Here is a 12147-nt window from a genome sequence, read left to right on the forward strand (position 1 = left end):
GTATCATTTTCCAAGGAATCACATAAATAAACAATAAGAGGCACAGAAAGGCAACAGAAAGAGCCAGGGACACTTTATTCCCTTGAGAAAATAGATCACCATCAAATGGAATGAAGTTTTGGTCATCTTAGTGTGTGATTTGGGGACAAGAACCACTGGATTGATTATCTGAATCTAGAATGTTCCTAAAGACAGGTACATATTTTTCCAACTAAAAAACAATTTAAACATGGAAAACAGATATAATTCAATATTTTGCATGAGACTAAGAGACAGCAAAGACTGCTGTGCTGTGTCGATATGTAGGGATACTATATATCTAAAATGTATACCAATTTACATTATGTAATCTAATTAAGAACATCATTATCCACGATTCAATTTTGGTGGACTCCAGTTTATCCATTGTTTTGTTAGTTTGTGTTATAGGGATCATATTTAAGAAACCACTGCCAAATAAAAGGTTGTGAATATTCACCCCTATGTTTTCTTTGAAGGGTTTTATAGCTTTAGTTCTTAAATGTAGCTATTTGCTCCATTTTGAATTATTATTATTATTATTATTTTGCATATGGTGTTTGATAAAGGTCTACACTTCATTCTTTTTCAAGTGTATATCCAGTTTTCCTAGCACTGTGTTTTGAACAGACTCTTCTCATTAAGCGACTTGGCACCATTGTGAAAATTCAATTTAGCATGGATTTAAGAATTTATTTCTGGGCATTCAATCCTATTCTATTGGTCATTCTGTCTATCTGATCCTCAACAAGGCATATTATAACAACACTGTCAAAATCAAAGACACTTCAAAGGTAAAAATACACTCAGATTTAGAAAACTCTAATTTTGTAATACGATGGTTGTGCCAACCACTTATCCACTGTATAAAAGGGAAAGTACTACAAAACTACAGCTGCTATAATTTGTTAATGAATATACAATATAAAACTCGGTAAACTGTGATATCAAAAATGTAAAAGCAGAGGAGTAAATGGGCAGAGTTGCATTCTTAATTAAAGAAGGATTGTGATTACTGATATACCCTCTATGAAAAACAATTCTATACTATTTTTCATCAAAATGTGAATAATATTATCTCTGACCTGCAAACCTAGTTTGTCTTTCTTGTGCTTTCTTTCTTTTTTTTTTTTAAATATGAGAAAAATATAAACCCCTGCTATAGTAACTAGTGTTAATTTTGGGTCTCTGTTACCAGGAGTTGAGCAAAAGTTGCGTCTGATATAAAGTTATTAGTACAGTTAATTAAGTGTTGTTTCTATTAAGGTGAAATAATACTGAAGAGAAGCCACTAGGTAGGTTAAGGAAATTAATTTACTCAACCATATTAAAAAATATAATATAGGCCTCAAATTATGTAAATTATTCATTATATAGCAGTGAAAAAACAAATATGGCATGTGATGTGGGAAACAAAGACAAAAGAAAAAAATAAATTTCCTTACTGCCTACAGCCCATTGACAAGTCCTTGAAACTGGTAGAGTGATTTTCCTCTAGGAACTCAGCTGCCTCAATGCTCACACTTTGCTAAGGGCAAAAGGCAGTCTTAGCCCAACCCCCAGGATCCTATAAGTCTACTTTCACATATAAAAATTCCTTTGGAAACTTCCTTTATCTCTACCCCTCAAGTTATATGTTAGCAATCATCCTCCAAGGATATGACCCACTGATATACATCTGAAGAGTCTCATGACTGAGTTTTTACTAAGCGGTAATAAATGACCTTTTACTAACAATGGTTAGCTCCCTCAGGATCCTGGAAACCTTATTTCCAAAATATCTTGGAGGCTTGTGCTGTCCCTAACCCACTCCCAACTTGGAATGTATATAATCAGTCACCTATCACAATCCCAGTGAGGCTCTTTCTGCCCATGGGTCCTGTCACCATGGCTTTAATAAAGCCACCTTTTTGCACCGAAGACATTTCAAGAATTCTTTCTTGGCTGTTGGCTCTGATTCCCAACATTTCCACATCAGTATGTGTCACTTTAGAGTTTATGGCCTAGCCACTAACCATATTTAAATATTCTTTCACCTAAGAAGGTAGCTCTCAGAGTTCTAAACCAGCATCATTTCATAAGTAAAGAGGAAGAGCTCATAAGTCTGGCTTCATAAGCAAAAGTCGAGTTTGCTTGTTATTTTTCCTCAGAATGCCTGCCTTCTTTATGCATCCCCTCACTGAATTTCCATTTATCTGTCAATCTAGAATAATTTGTCTATAACTGAGATTACAACTGACTTCCAATGTGATTTTCAAGTATTTCTAATGGAATTATAGATGTCATACTGTATTATATTAGTATATTAGATTTCTAAGTATTCTTCATTGCCATGTTATCTAATCTTTTTCCCATATATGACACTTTTGATTACCCCCTCCTGGAAGGACTTTTCATTTTGACATTTGTAATGGGTATTCTCTTTTGGGATTCCTCCACCCACTTGTGGTGCTCAATATTTATAGATTAATTTTCCTTAATGTCAGTGTCCCTCAGGCTCCAACCCAGGATATTTGCTCTCTCCAGTGCATTTATTCTTCCTAAGGAATGACATCCTCTACAGCTTTGTTAGGAAGAAAGACTGTCCTCTGCCTATGGTCCCTCTAGCTGGTCTTAGAATCAAATTGACATGAGGCAGATTAACAGGGGAAAATATGGCGAATCAATATAAACATGAAATTCCAAAGACAAGGTAATTTGACACTTATCTGAGCTGAGGGCTGGGGGCCTGAGGACACTAAAGGGAGAAAACTCATTAGCCAGAAGATGAAAAGGGATCTTTGGAGAAAAACAAGGTTGCTCTATCATGCAGGTAGTTCCTTCTGTAAAGGTGAGCTGTTAATACTTCTCTTCCTGTTGCAGGTTCTCCTTTCTAATGTTAAATTTAGGCAGTTGAGGTGGGGGAGGGGGAGGCAGAGAGCTTTTCCTGCATCTGCTGTTTTTGTTTTATATTTGTTATTTTTTTATTACTTTTAACTTGAAATAATCTTTATGCCAAAGTGGCACATTTTGGGGCATCCCACCCTGCAGTCTTTCAGCTTCAAGGACCCCTTTTGTCTTAATGATTTTAAAAATTAGTAACCTCTAGCTCAAACCTTGATTTTGAGATTCTCCTATTATTTAATATGACTTACTGTTACTGTTATTTCAAGCTAGTGGGGTTCCAGAAAAAATCTTAGATTTCATTTTGCCTTATTCTTACTCTATTGAAATTGATTTAATGTATGTATTAATTCAATCACCCATACAAACATACTTTTTTAAATCACTAGTAAAAACATGGAACATATAAATCAAAGAGAACATGTTAGTATTTGCAGAGTTCCATACTGCACTGAAAACTGGCTTCTCTACTAAGCCTATACTGCAACAAAAGTTAAGATAAAGAAGTTGATTCATGCAGCTGTTACCATAGTGCTTCAATCATATTTATTCTTCATTTTACAGAAATTTATATGTGGATGACATTGAAATTTACATGCTGAACTGTCAGTTTTTCCATAATTTTCCACATTATGAATATGTAACATGAATTGAAGACCTTTCCAAAAATGTAATGACTTTTTCTGTCACATGATAAATGAAATAGACAATATTATTTCACAAACTTCACATGACAGTTCAAAGAGTAATTTAAACCCACCTCATTCATTTGTTTTGCTTCTTAGCAATTTTTTACACATCATATTAAAAATTAAATATGATGCAGAAAATTTCTAATTATTAGAGTAAATACAGTATTAAATGTTACAGATCATGTTTAAGCTATATTATGGGATATTTCTGAAATTAAATGCCTATTTTGATTATAAATATGAACAAATATCAGATAGATTATAATAATTGCTTCTTTTTTATTATTATTTTATTATTATGTTATGTTAATCACCATATAATAATTACTTCTTGAAAATTACATTTCCCATTGCTAAAATAAATATTGGTAAGTCCATTTTTTTAGAATTAAATTTGATAAGAAAGTTTAAAGTTAGTTTAAATATCATTGATCAATGACCAAGCCAGCAATTGTCCAGAATTTTGCAATGCTTTTTAAAAACTATCCTACCCACCCCTCAATAAGCTGTGGTATTCATCGTAAAATTAATATTGTGTATTTGGTGCTGCTGGATTGATCATTTGTATACTTATTTTGAAACTTGTGCTCAAATGCCCTCTCTCAAGCTCCATTTAACCACAGACCTTGCAGTGTTAATGTTCACCCCTTTCCCTTGACACCTAATCTAGTCTTTGTTGGCTCCTATGTTAAGCAAGCACTTTTAGTTTGCACAGATGGTAATTACCTGGATTTATGGTAGTGGTTTTGTGAATTGAAAAATCTAAAAAGAAATGGAAACAGTTGCAATTACCTGAGGGTCAGACTTGTGAGAAAGGAGGAATACAAAATCCAAAGCAGTTTTGGCAACACACCTTGTCTGTTAGCTTGGTCCAGCAGTAGATACAATGTTTTTCCCTACTCTAATGTACAGATTGGCAATGCAGCTACACTGAGATCTTCTGTGATATCTGCCATGGACTCCAGATATCTGCTTACACAAGAGTTGTGGATACTGTCCTTTCTATGGACGGCATTTATCCATTGCTCCCACTACCAATTACTGACTCATTCTCATTTCCCATTCAAACTACACTTTTTTTTTTTTAATATTCAGTTAGCCACTGTATAGTACATTATTAGTTTTTGATGTAATGTTCAATAATTCATTAGTTATGTATAATACCCAGTGCTCATAATACCACTCTGTTACCCCCCTCCTCCCACCTCCTTCCCTTCTGAGACCCTCAGTTCGTTTCCCAGGGTCCATAGTCTCTCATGGTTCATCTCCCTCTCTGATTTCTCCCCATTCGGATTTCCTTCCCTTCCCCTGTAGTCCTCCATGCTATTGCTTATGTTCCACATATGAGTGAAACCATATGATAATTGTCTTTCTCTGTTTGACGTACTTCACTTAGCATAATCCCCTCCAGTTCCATCCATGTCTATGCAAATGGTGGGTACTAATCCTTTCTGGTGGTTGAGTAATATTCCATTGTATATATGAACCACATCTTCTTTATCCATTCACCTGTTGAAGGGCATCTCGACTCCTTCCACAGTTTGGCTATTGTGGACATTGCTGCTATGAACATTAGAGTGCATGTACCCTTTCTTTTCACTATATCTGTATTTTGGGGTAAATACCTAGTAGTGCATTTGCTGGGTCGTAGGGTAGCTCTATGTTTAACATCTTGAGGAACCTCCATATTGTTTTCCAGAGTGGCTGTACCAGCATGCATTCCCACCAACAGTGTAATAGGATTTCCCTTTCTCCACATTCTCACCAACACTTGTTGATTCCTGTCTTGTTAATTTTTGCCATTTTAACTGGTGTAAGGTGATATCTCATTGTGGTTTTGATTTGTATTTCCCTGATGGCCAATGATGTTAAGCATTTTTTCATATGTCTGTTAGCCATTTGTATGTCTTCTTTGGAGAAGTGTTTGTTTATGTCTTCTGCCTGTTCTTTCACTGGGTTATTTGTTTTTTTGTATTGAGTTTGAGAAGTTCTTTTTTTTTAATTTTTAAAAATTTTTTAAAAGATTTTATTTATTTATTTGAGAGATAGAGAATGAGAGATACAGAGCACAAGAGGGAAGAGGGTCAGAGGGAGAAGCAGACTCCCTGCTGAGCAGGGAGCCTGATGTAGAACTCGATCCCAGGACTCCAGGATCATGACCTGAGCCGAAGGCAGTCGCTTAACCAACTGAGCCACCCAGGCGCCCAAGAAGTTCTTTATAGATCTTGGATATCAGCCCTTTATCTATAGATAAAGGTTTTATCTGTAGATGAAAAGCTTTATCTTGATAAAGTCCTAAAAGACATGTCTCCATTCAAACTACTCCTAAAGAGCATTTCATTCATTTTTCATTATCCATTTCAAAAGACTCACAGGTAATACTCTCATTCCAGGGTACTTCATAGTTGCCTGGGCACTCTAAAGAGAGCAGTCTATGGCTAAAGAACGCAATCCTGTTCCAGTCATCTATGACCTAGTGAGTTCTAGTGCTCTCATTTTTTCAGAAAGAGTTAGGGTATCAGCTTCCTACATGAGTGTATGTTCAACCAATCTCTTTGGTAGTACACATTTTTTAGAGAACTCTTCCAGTAACATCACTGAAAATACTTCAAACCCAAAGACAACCATTACAGTGTGCCACTCCTGTGGGCAGTCCCCGCCTTGACTGCCCTGGCATTTGAAGTGAGATACAGCTATTTCTCACCATCCCACACAGTTAACAGCATTTGTATCACAAATAAGAAACCATATTTAACTGGTAATGGGTTGGAATTGAAAAGTAAGATAAGAGATTCATATTTAAAATTTAGATCCTCTATATATAAAAGCAGATCATTCTGCAAAGCATCAAGGGAAATAAAATTTGTATTCTTTGAAATGAATAAGAATTTCAGGGTAAAATTTCTTTTAAAAGATACCTAAATGTTAGAGCAAAAAATAAATACTAAGCTCATAAGAAGGAAATCTGATATTTTCAATGAAATGTGGGATTTACATTATCAAAGGAAAAGTAGGAAGCAAATTCTAGGTGTAATCTAAATCATCAATGTAGATTGATATTTATTTTTGTTTGGGGAGAATATTGACCAGCATTATTAGAATAGATAAATATTTGGGATTTCTGAAAACAAAGCTGAATAAGTAAAAACATGATAGTACAGTCTTAAATGCTAGAACAGGTATTTTAAGTCTGTCCTATCTAGAGCACAGTACAGGAGAAGAAAATATCAATTTCGAGATGACTGAAACTTAAACTACCTTGTTCCTCCTCTTTTTCTCTCAGAAAATCAGGCAGAATGACCTATCAGGCAGTGTAGTCAAGTGATTAAGGGCTTGAATTTTGGCATCCGAAAGACTTGGATTTTCATTCTGAAGATTACTAATCATTAAATAACTTCACTGAATCTAATTTTTCTTATCTGTAAATTTAGGATAATGCTATCCAACCATATGGTTGCTATAATAAGTAAAATAATAAAGGTAAGAAAACAAGCAGAGGGTATGGCACATAATATATGCCCATGAGTTGATGGCCATTCCTATATTATCTTGAAAATAATAAAAACTGGAAATTAGAATTTAGAGTTCTAGGGGCACCTGGGTGGCTCAGTTGGTTAAGTGTTTGTCTTTGGCTCAGGTTATGATTTCAGGGTCCTGGGATCGAGTCCCACATTGGGCTCCCTGCTCAGCAGGAAGTTTGCTTCTCCCTTTCACTCTCCCTCTGGCGCTGCTCCCCCTACTTGTGCTTTCTCTCTCTGTCAAATAAATAAATAAAATATTTTTAAAAAATTAAAAAAAAGAATTCAGGGTTTTAGAACCTACTCTGCAAAAATTACCACTCTGTAATAGCTACTTAGGGTTTCACTATCTTCATCTGAATAATGGAAGCTAGATGAAATCTCTGAATCTCTGAATATCTTCTCGGATGTAATGTTGTATATGTCTTTAAGAAAAATTATAAAAATATATGATGCCTCTAAATTATATCAATATTTAAATTTACATTAACAGATGAAAAATTGATAATTCTTTATCACAACCAAGCCTGAAAAACATTTGACTTAGGGCCTGTATCATTATCTACAAACAAGATGGCAAAATATACAGGGTCAGAATCACAAAGTTTGAACATTACTCTAATCCACTACTGAAGACCTTGCTACCATCTTGCCTATTTCTTTCATATTTTAGGTCAAAAGCAAGAAGAGTTCTTGGCACATGTAGTATTTTAGTTACAATCTGCTGAATAAGATAGTGAAAAACTTCATTAAGTCTTAGACCAGATTTCAGCCACATTATGAATAGCAAGACCCTTTGTGGCCCTGCTGGAATCCAAACCATATTTTATATTATGGCCTCTTCATTGAAATGTATTTCCATTTTCACATATTTAACATGTTAAAAACATGACTTATTCCTAAATGTAGCATAGGGTATATCTAGATAAGGAAATCAAATTCATTGTTTTGGTAAATAGTGGTATTTTAACACCCAACCATAAAATTCACTCTTAATTTAGCACTCAAATAAAAGTGATAAAAAATAAAATGCCATTTTCATTTTGAATGTTATTTAATCATATAGTCTTGTGAATATGCCAGTATGGACAAGTTTAATAAAAAAATAAAATTCATTTGTTAATGACGATTTATTTAGTGAGGAACAAAGTTTGTTAAAATTGTGTTAAATTCTAGTCACAGATTGAAGTGCAGATCTTAACACTGACATTGAGAAAAGACAAACAATATTTCTAAAATATTATGCCATAACTTTGTAAAACTTAATTGAGTCTAGTAAAAATTAAGTCCAGAAAAAACATAGAGGGCACCTGGGTGGCTCAGTCATTAAGCGTCCGCCTTTGGCTCAGGTCATGATCCCAGGGTCCTGGGATCGAGTCCCACATCAGGCTCCCTGCTCAGCGGGAAGCCTGCTTCTCCCTCTCCCACTCCCCCTGCTTGTGTTCCTGCTCTCGCTGTGTCTCTCTCTGTCAAACAAATAAATAAAATCTTAAAAAAAAACATAGAAAAAAATAGAATCATCGAAGTATTTTATATAGTTCTAATCCTGAAAACAAATATATATGGGATATATCTAAAAGATTTCATGAAAATTAGGAAAGAAAAAAGTAATGTTTCTCTTATTTCAAGTTAAAAGTCTCAGGGTGCAAGAATATGGAATTCTGGACACTGGGAAGGTGGTGGACCATGATTTAGGTACACCTGGGCACTGACTATTCTTTCTCCATTTTGTTTCTTACTTTGGGAAAATCAAACAGCAAGTTAAAAAAATAAAAGAAAATGGACATCTGGAAGTATTTCCTTAAACAGTAGCATGTGAATTTTTAATGTAGGTTCTAACAGAATGTTGATGTAGGAAAAAAAAAAAAGGTGGAAGCCCAGTAAAAATGCATGATCTTCCTAATTTGACTGTGACAATAACAGAATCATAGTCCTTAAGCAGTCATCTAAATAGAAAGTCTGGGTATGGTTGTGACCCTACTTTGGACCTTGGTTCTATGAACTCCCATGTCATTGTCTAAAGCCTGAACAGGTAGGAGAATTATAGTAGATATGGTAGAATGTTTGCAAATGCCACTGTGATAATATTTTCTATCTTTGTACAGATGTATCTTTGCAATGTGCCTATGCTGTTTCAGTCAAGAGTTGGAATCTATCCGTCCACAGTTTGGCTATTGTGGACATTGCTGTTATAAACATCAGGGTGCACATACCCCTTTGGATCCCTACATTTGTATCTTTGGGGTAAATACCCTGTAGTGCAATAGCTGGATCGTATGGTAGCTCTATTTTCAACTTTTTGAGGAACTTCCATACTGTTTTCCAGAGTGGTTGCACCAGCTTGCATTCCCACCAATAGTGTAGGAGGGTTCACCTTTCTCCACATCCCCGCCAACATCTGTCGTAATGTATGGTGATTAACATAACAATAAAAAATTTAAAAAAAAAAGAGTTGGAATCTGTTTTTCCACCCCTCCAATCAAGACCTTGCTACCAGCTGGTTGTGGACGCGTTTTGCTGTGATTAAAAAGATATGCAGATGTGAAAATGTGCAATGTCCAAGAGGTATTGCAGCTTCTGCTCTACTCATCTTGATGTTCTAAATTTGAAATGTAAGAAACTCAAGCTAACTTCTATGAAGGATGAGAGATCTTATAGAGAGACGGTGTCAGCCTACAACCAACACAAATGATATGCATATAAGTGGATAATCTTGGGATCAGTCAGATGACTATGGAATTCTGAGTGACCACAGTTGATATCAGCAGAACACTGGTTCAGCTGATCCCAGTCCAAAAGATCAACCAATGGAATCATGAGCAAAGAAATGATTGCCATTAAAACAAAATTCCCTGTTGTTTTCAGGTGGTTTGTTATGCAGTAAGAAACGAATAAATGTTGGTGTGTGTGTGTGTGTGTGTGTGTGTATGCAGAAGTGCATATGCATGCATGCCCTTATGCATGCATATAAGTGGTTTCTTCCTACTGATCTACAGATCAATCAAATGCATTGGGAAAGCCAAGCCAAAGATTGTAAACTTACCAAATTCAAATAAAGTATTTGTGATCATGATTTGACTCCAACATGTTTTTCCAATAGTGGGGGTCCTAACAATAGCATTTATTTTTACAAATGCATACGTGTATGGCAAATATAATGAGGTGGATCTTAACCCTTCCCCATGCTGTTAAGAGATATTTGAAATAAATTATTTTGAACTTCATATATAAAGAACATACTGAATGTTCCCATAGTACAATGCCAAATACCTGCCCCCCCTTTTTTGTTTCAATATATAAGAGTAAAAACCATTCAGCAAAGTGATACATAATTTCTTAAAGCATTTGTCAATTGAACAGGTAAATAAATTATTCAAAAGATAAGCATGAGAAGCGTATTTAATAGGGTCACCATGTGAATAAATATTTTTTCCAAAGATAATTTTAAAATACTCTCTATAGGCAAACAAATGTATTAAAGAAACACACACACACACAATGATCTTTACCAAACATATTTTAGTTGGAGGTCACCACTATGACAAACTCTGTATGCAAGTCAATGTCAGTGGCAGAATGAGGTTGAATGCATGACGCCAAAACAAAAAAGATCAGAAAGGCATATATATATATATATATATATATATATATATATATATATATATATATATTTCGTTCTAGAGCTTGATTATTTTTTCTGTTTGGAGTTCTGATCTTAATAAGATCTGGGTTACCTTCAGCTCAGGATAAAAACAGAGACATTGCAGTGTAAGTTATCACCATTCACCTTGGAAAAGTCAGAAACTCTATTAGGGTGCTGTTAATTTAGCAGATATACGGTGAGCTCAGGAACTAGTGGAAAAGTGAGAAATACACCTGGGGTTTGCTGAATAGTTTTCTAAGAAACTTCACTATCTGGTTAATGACATGTGTTCCCCAATATAATCTGTCACATTTGCCTGGTATCAAGAACAAACTATTCAAAGGAAAGAATCACTTACTAGTCACTACTGAGCCTAATTATAAGTACCCTTGTTAGACTACAAAACCCTACATATATTTTCCTACTATGAGGAAGGGATATAACCATGGGATGGAATTTTATATATTTAATATCAAATTATATTATCATTAAACACCTTGATAATGATGAATATTATATGAATAAACTATTGTCATTTTCCTACTACTAATTCCTAGCAAGGGTGTGCATTATTGCTCATATTCCTAAAGTAAACCTAAGAAGCAATTATTATTGTTCTTATTAAATGGAAGAAAAAAACTGAGTCTTAAGAGGTTAAATCACTTCCAACTTCACCTAGCTTGGTGAAAGATCTACATTTGAAACCAGGAGTTTTGATTTCAAATCACTTATGTTTAATTATTTCATGAGACTAAATGCTCAATATTCTCTGAATTCAGTGGTTCTTGTGGACCATTATTGAAATTTGCCTACAAAAGAAATATAAATCTATTCTACTAGTTCAAGAATCAGAACAAAGTAATCTCATTATATAAATGGGATGTGAGATTTGACAGAAAAAAAAAATTTCTGAAAAGAAACATCCCCAAAGTAAAATGGCAAAGACAATCACTTTATTTTATTATTTTTTATTTATTTTTTAATATTTTTATTTATTCATGAGAGAGAGAGAGACAGAGGCAGGCAGAGGGAGAAGCAGGCTCCTTATTAAGCAAGGAGCCTGATGTGGGACTCGATCCCAGGACCCTGGGATCATGACCTGAGCCAAAGGCAGACGCTTAACTGACTGAGCCACCCAGGTGTCCCAAAGGCAACCACTTTAAAACAATCAAAAGAGGCATTGTGAAATCGTTTCCCATATCAGAGGACCAAAAGCAAACATCCTATGACAATGTCCGGGACCCTTGCAATATGGAATTTCTGATCATCTGAGGGAAATCTTTACACCAAGTCCAAAGGAATAACTGTTTGAAAAGGTCAGTCCCACTGTTCTCATAGCAATTTATTATAACTATGTTCTAGATAAGTGCACTATTCGTAAGATGTAAAGGTG

This window comes from Eumetopias jubatus, unplaced genomic scaffold, assembly GCF_037043125.1.
Source record: "Eumetopias jubatus isolate StellerSeaLion01/CBP00866 unplaced genomic scaffold, mEumJub1_p1.0 scaffold_15, whole genome shotgun sequence".
Taxonomy (NCBI): domain Eukaryota; kingdom Metazoa; phylum Chordata; class Mammalia; order Carnivora; family Otariidae; genus Eumetopias; species Eumetopias jubatus.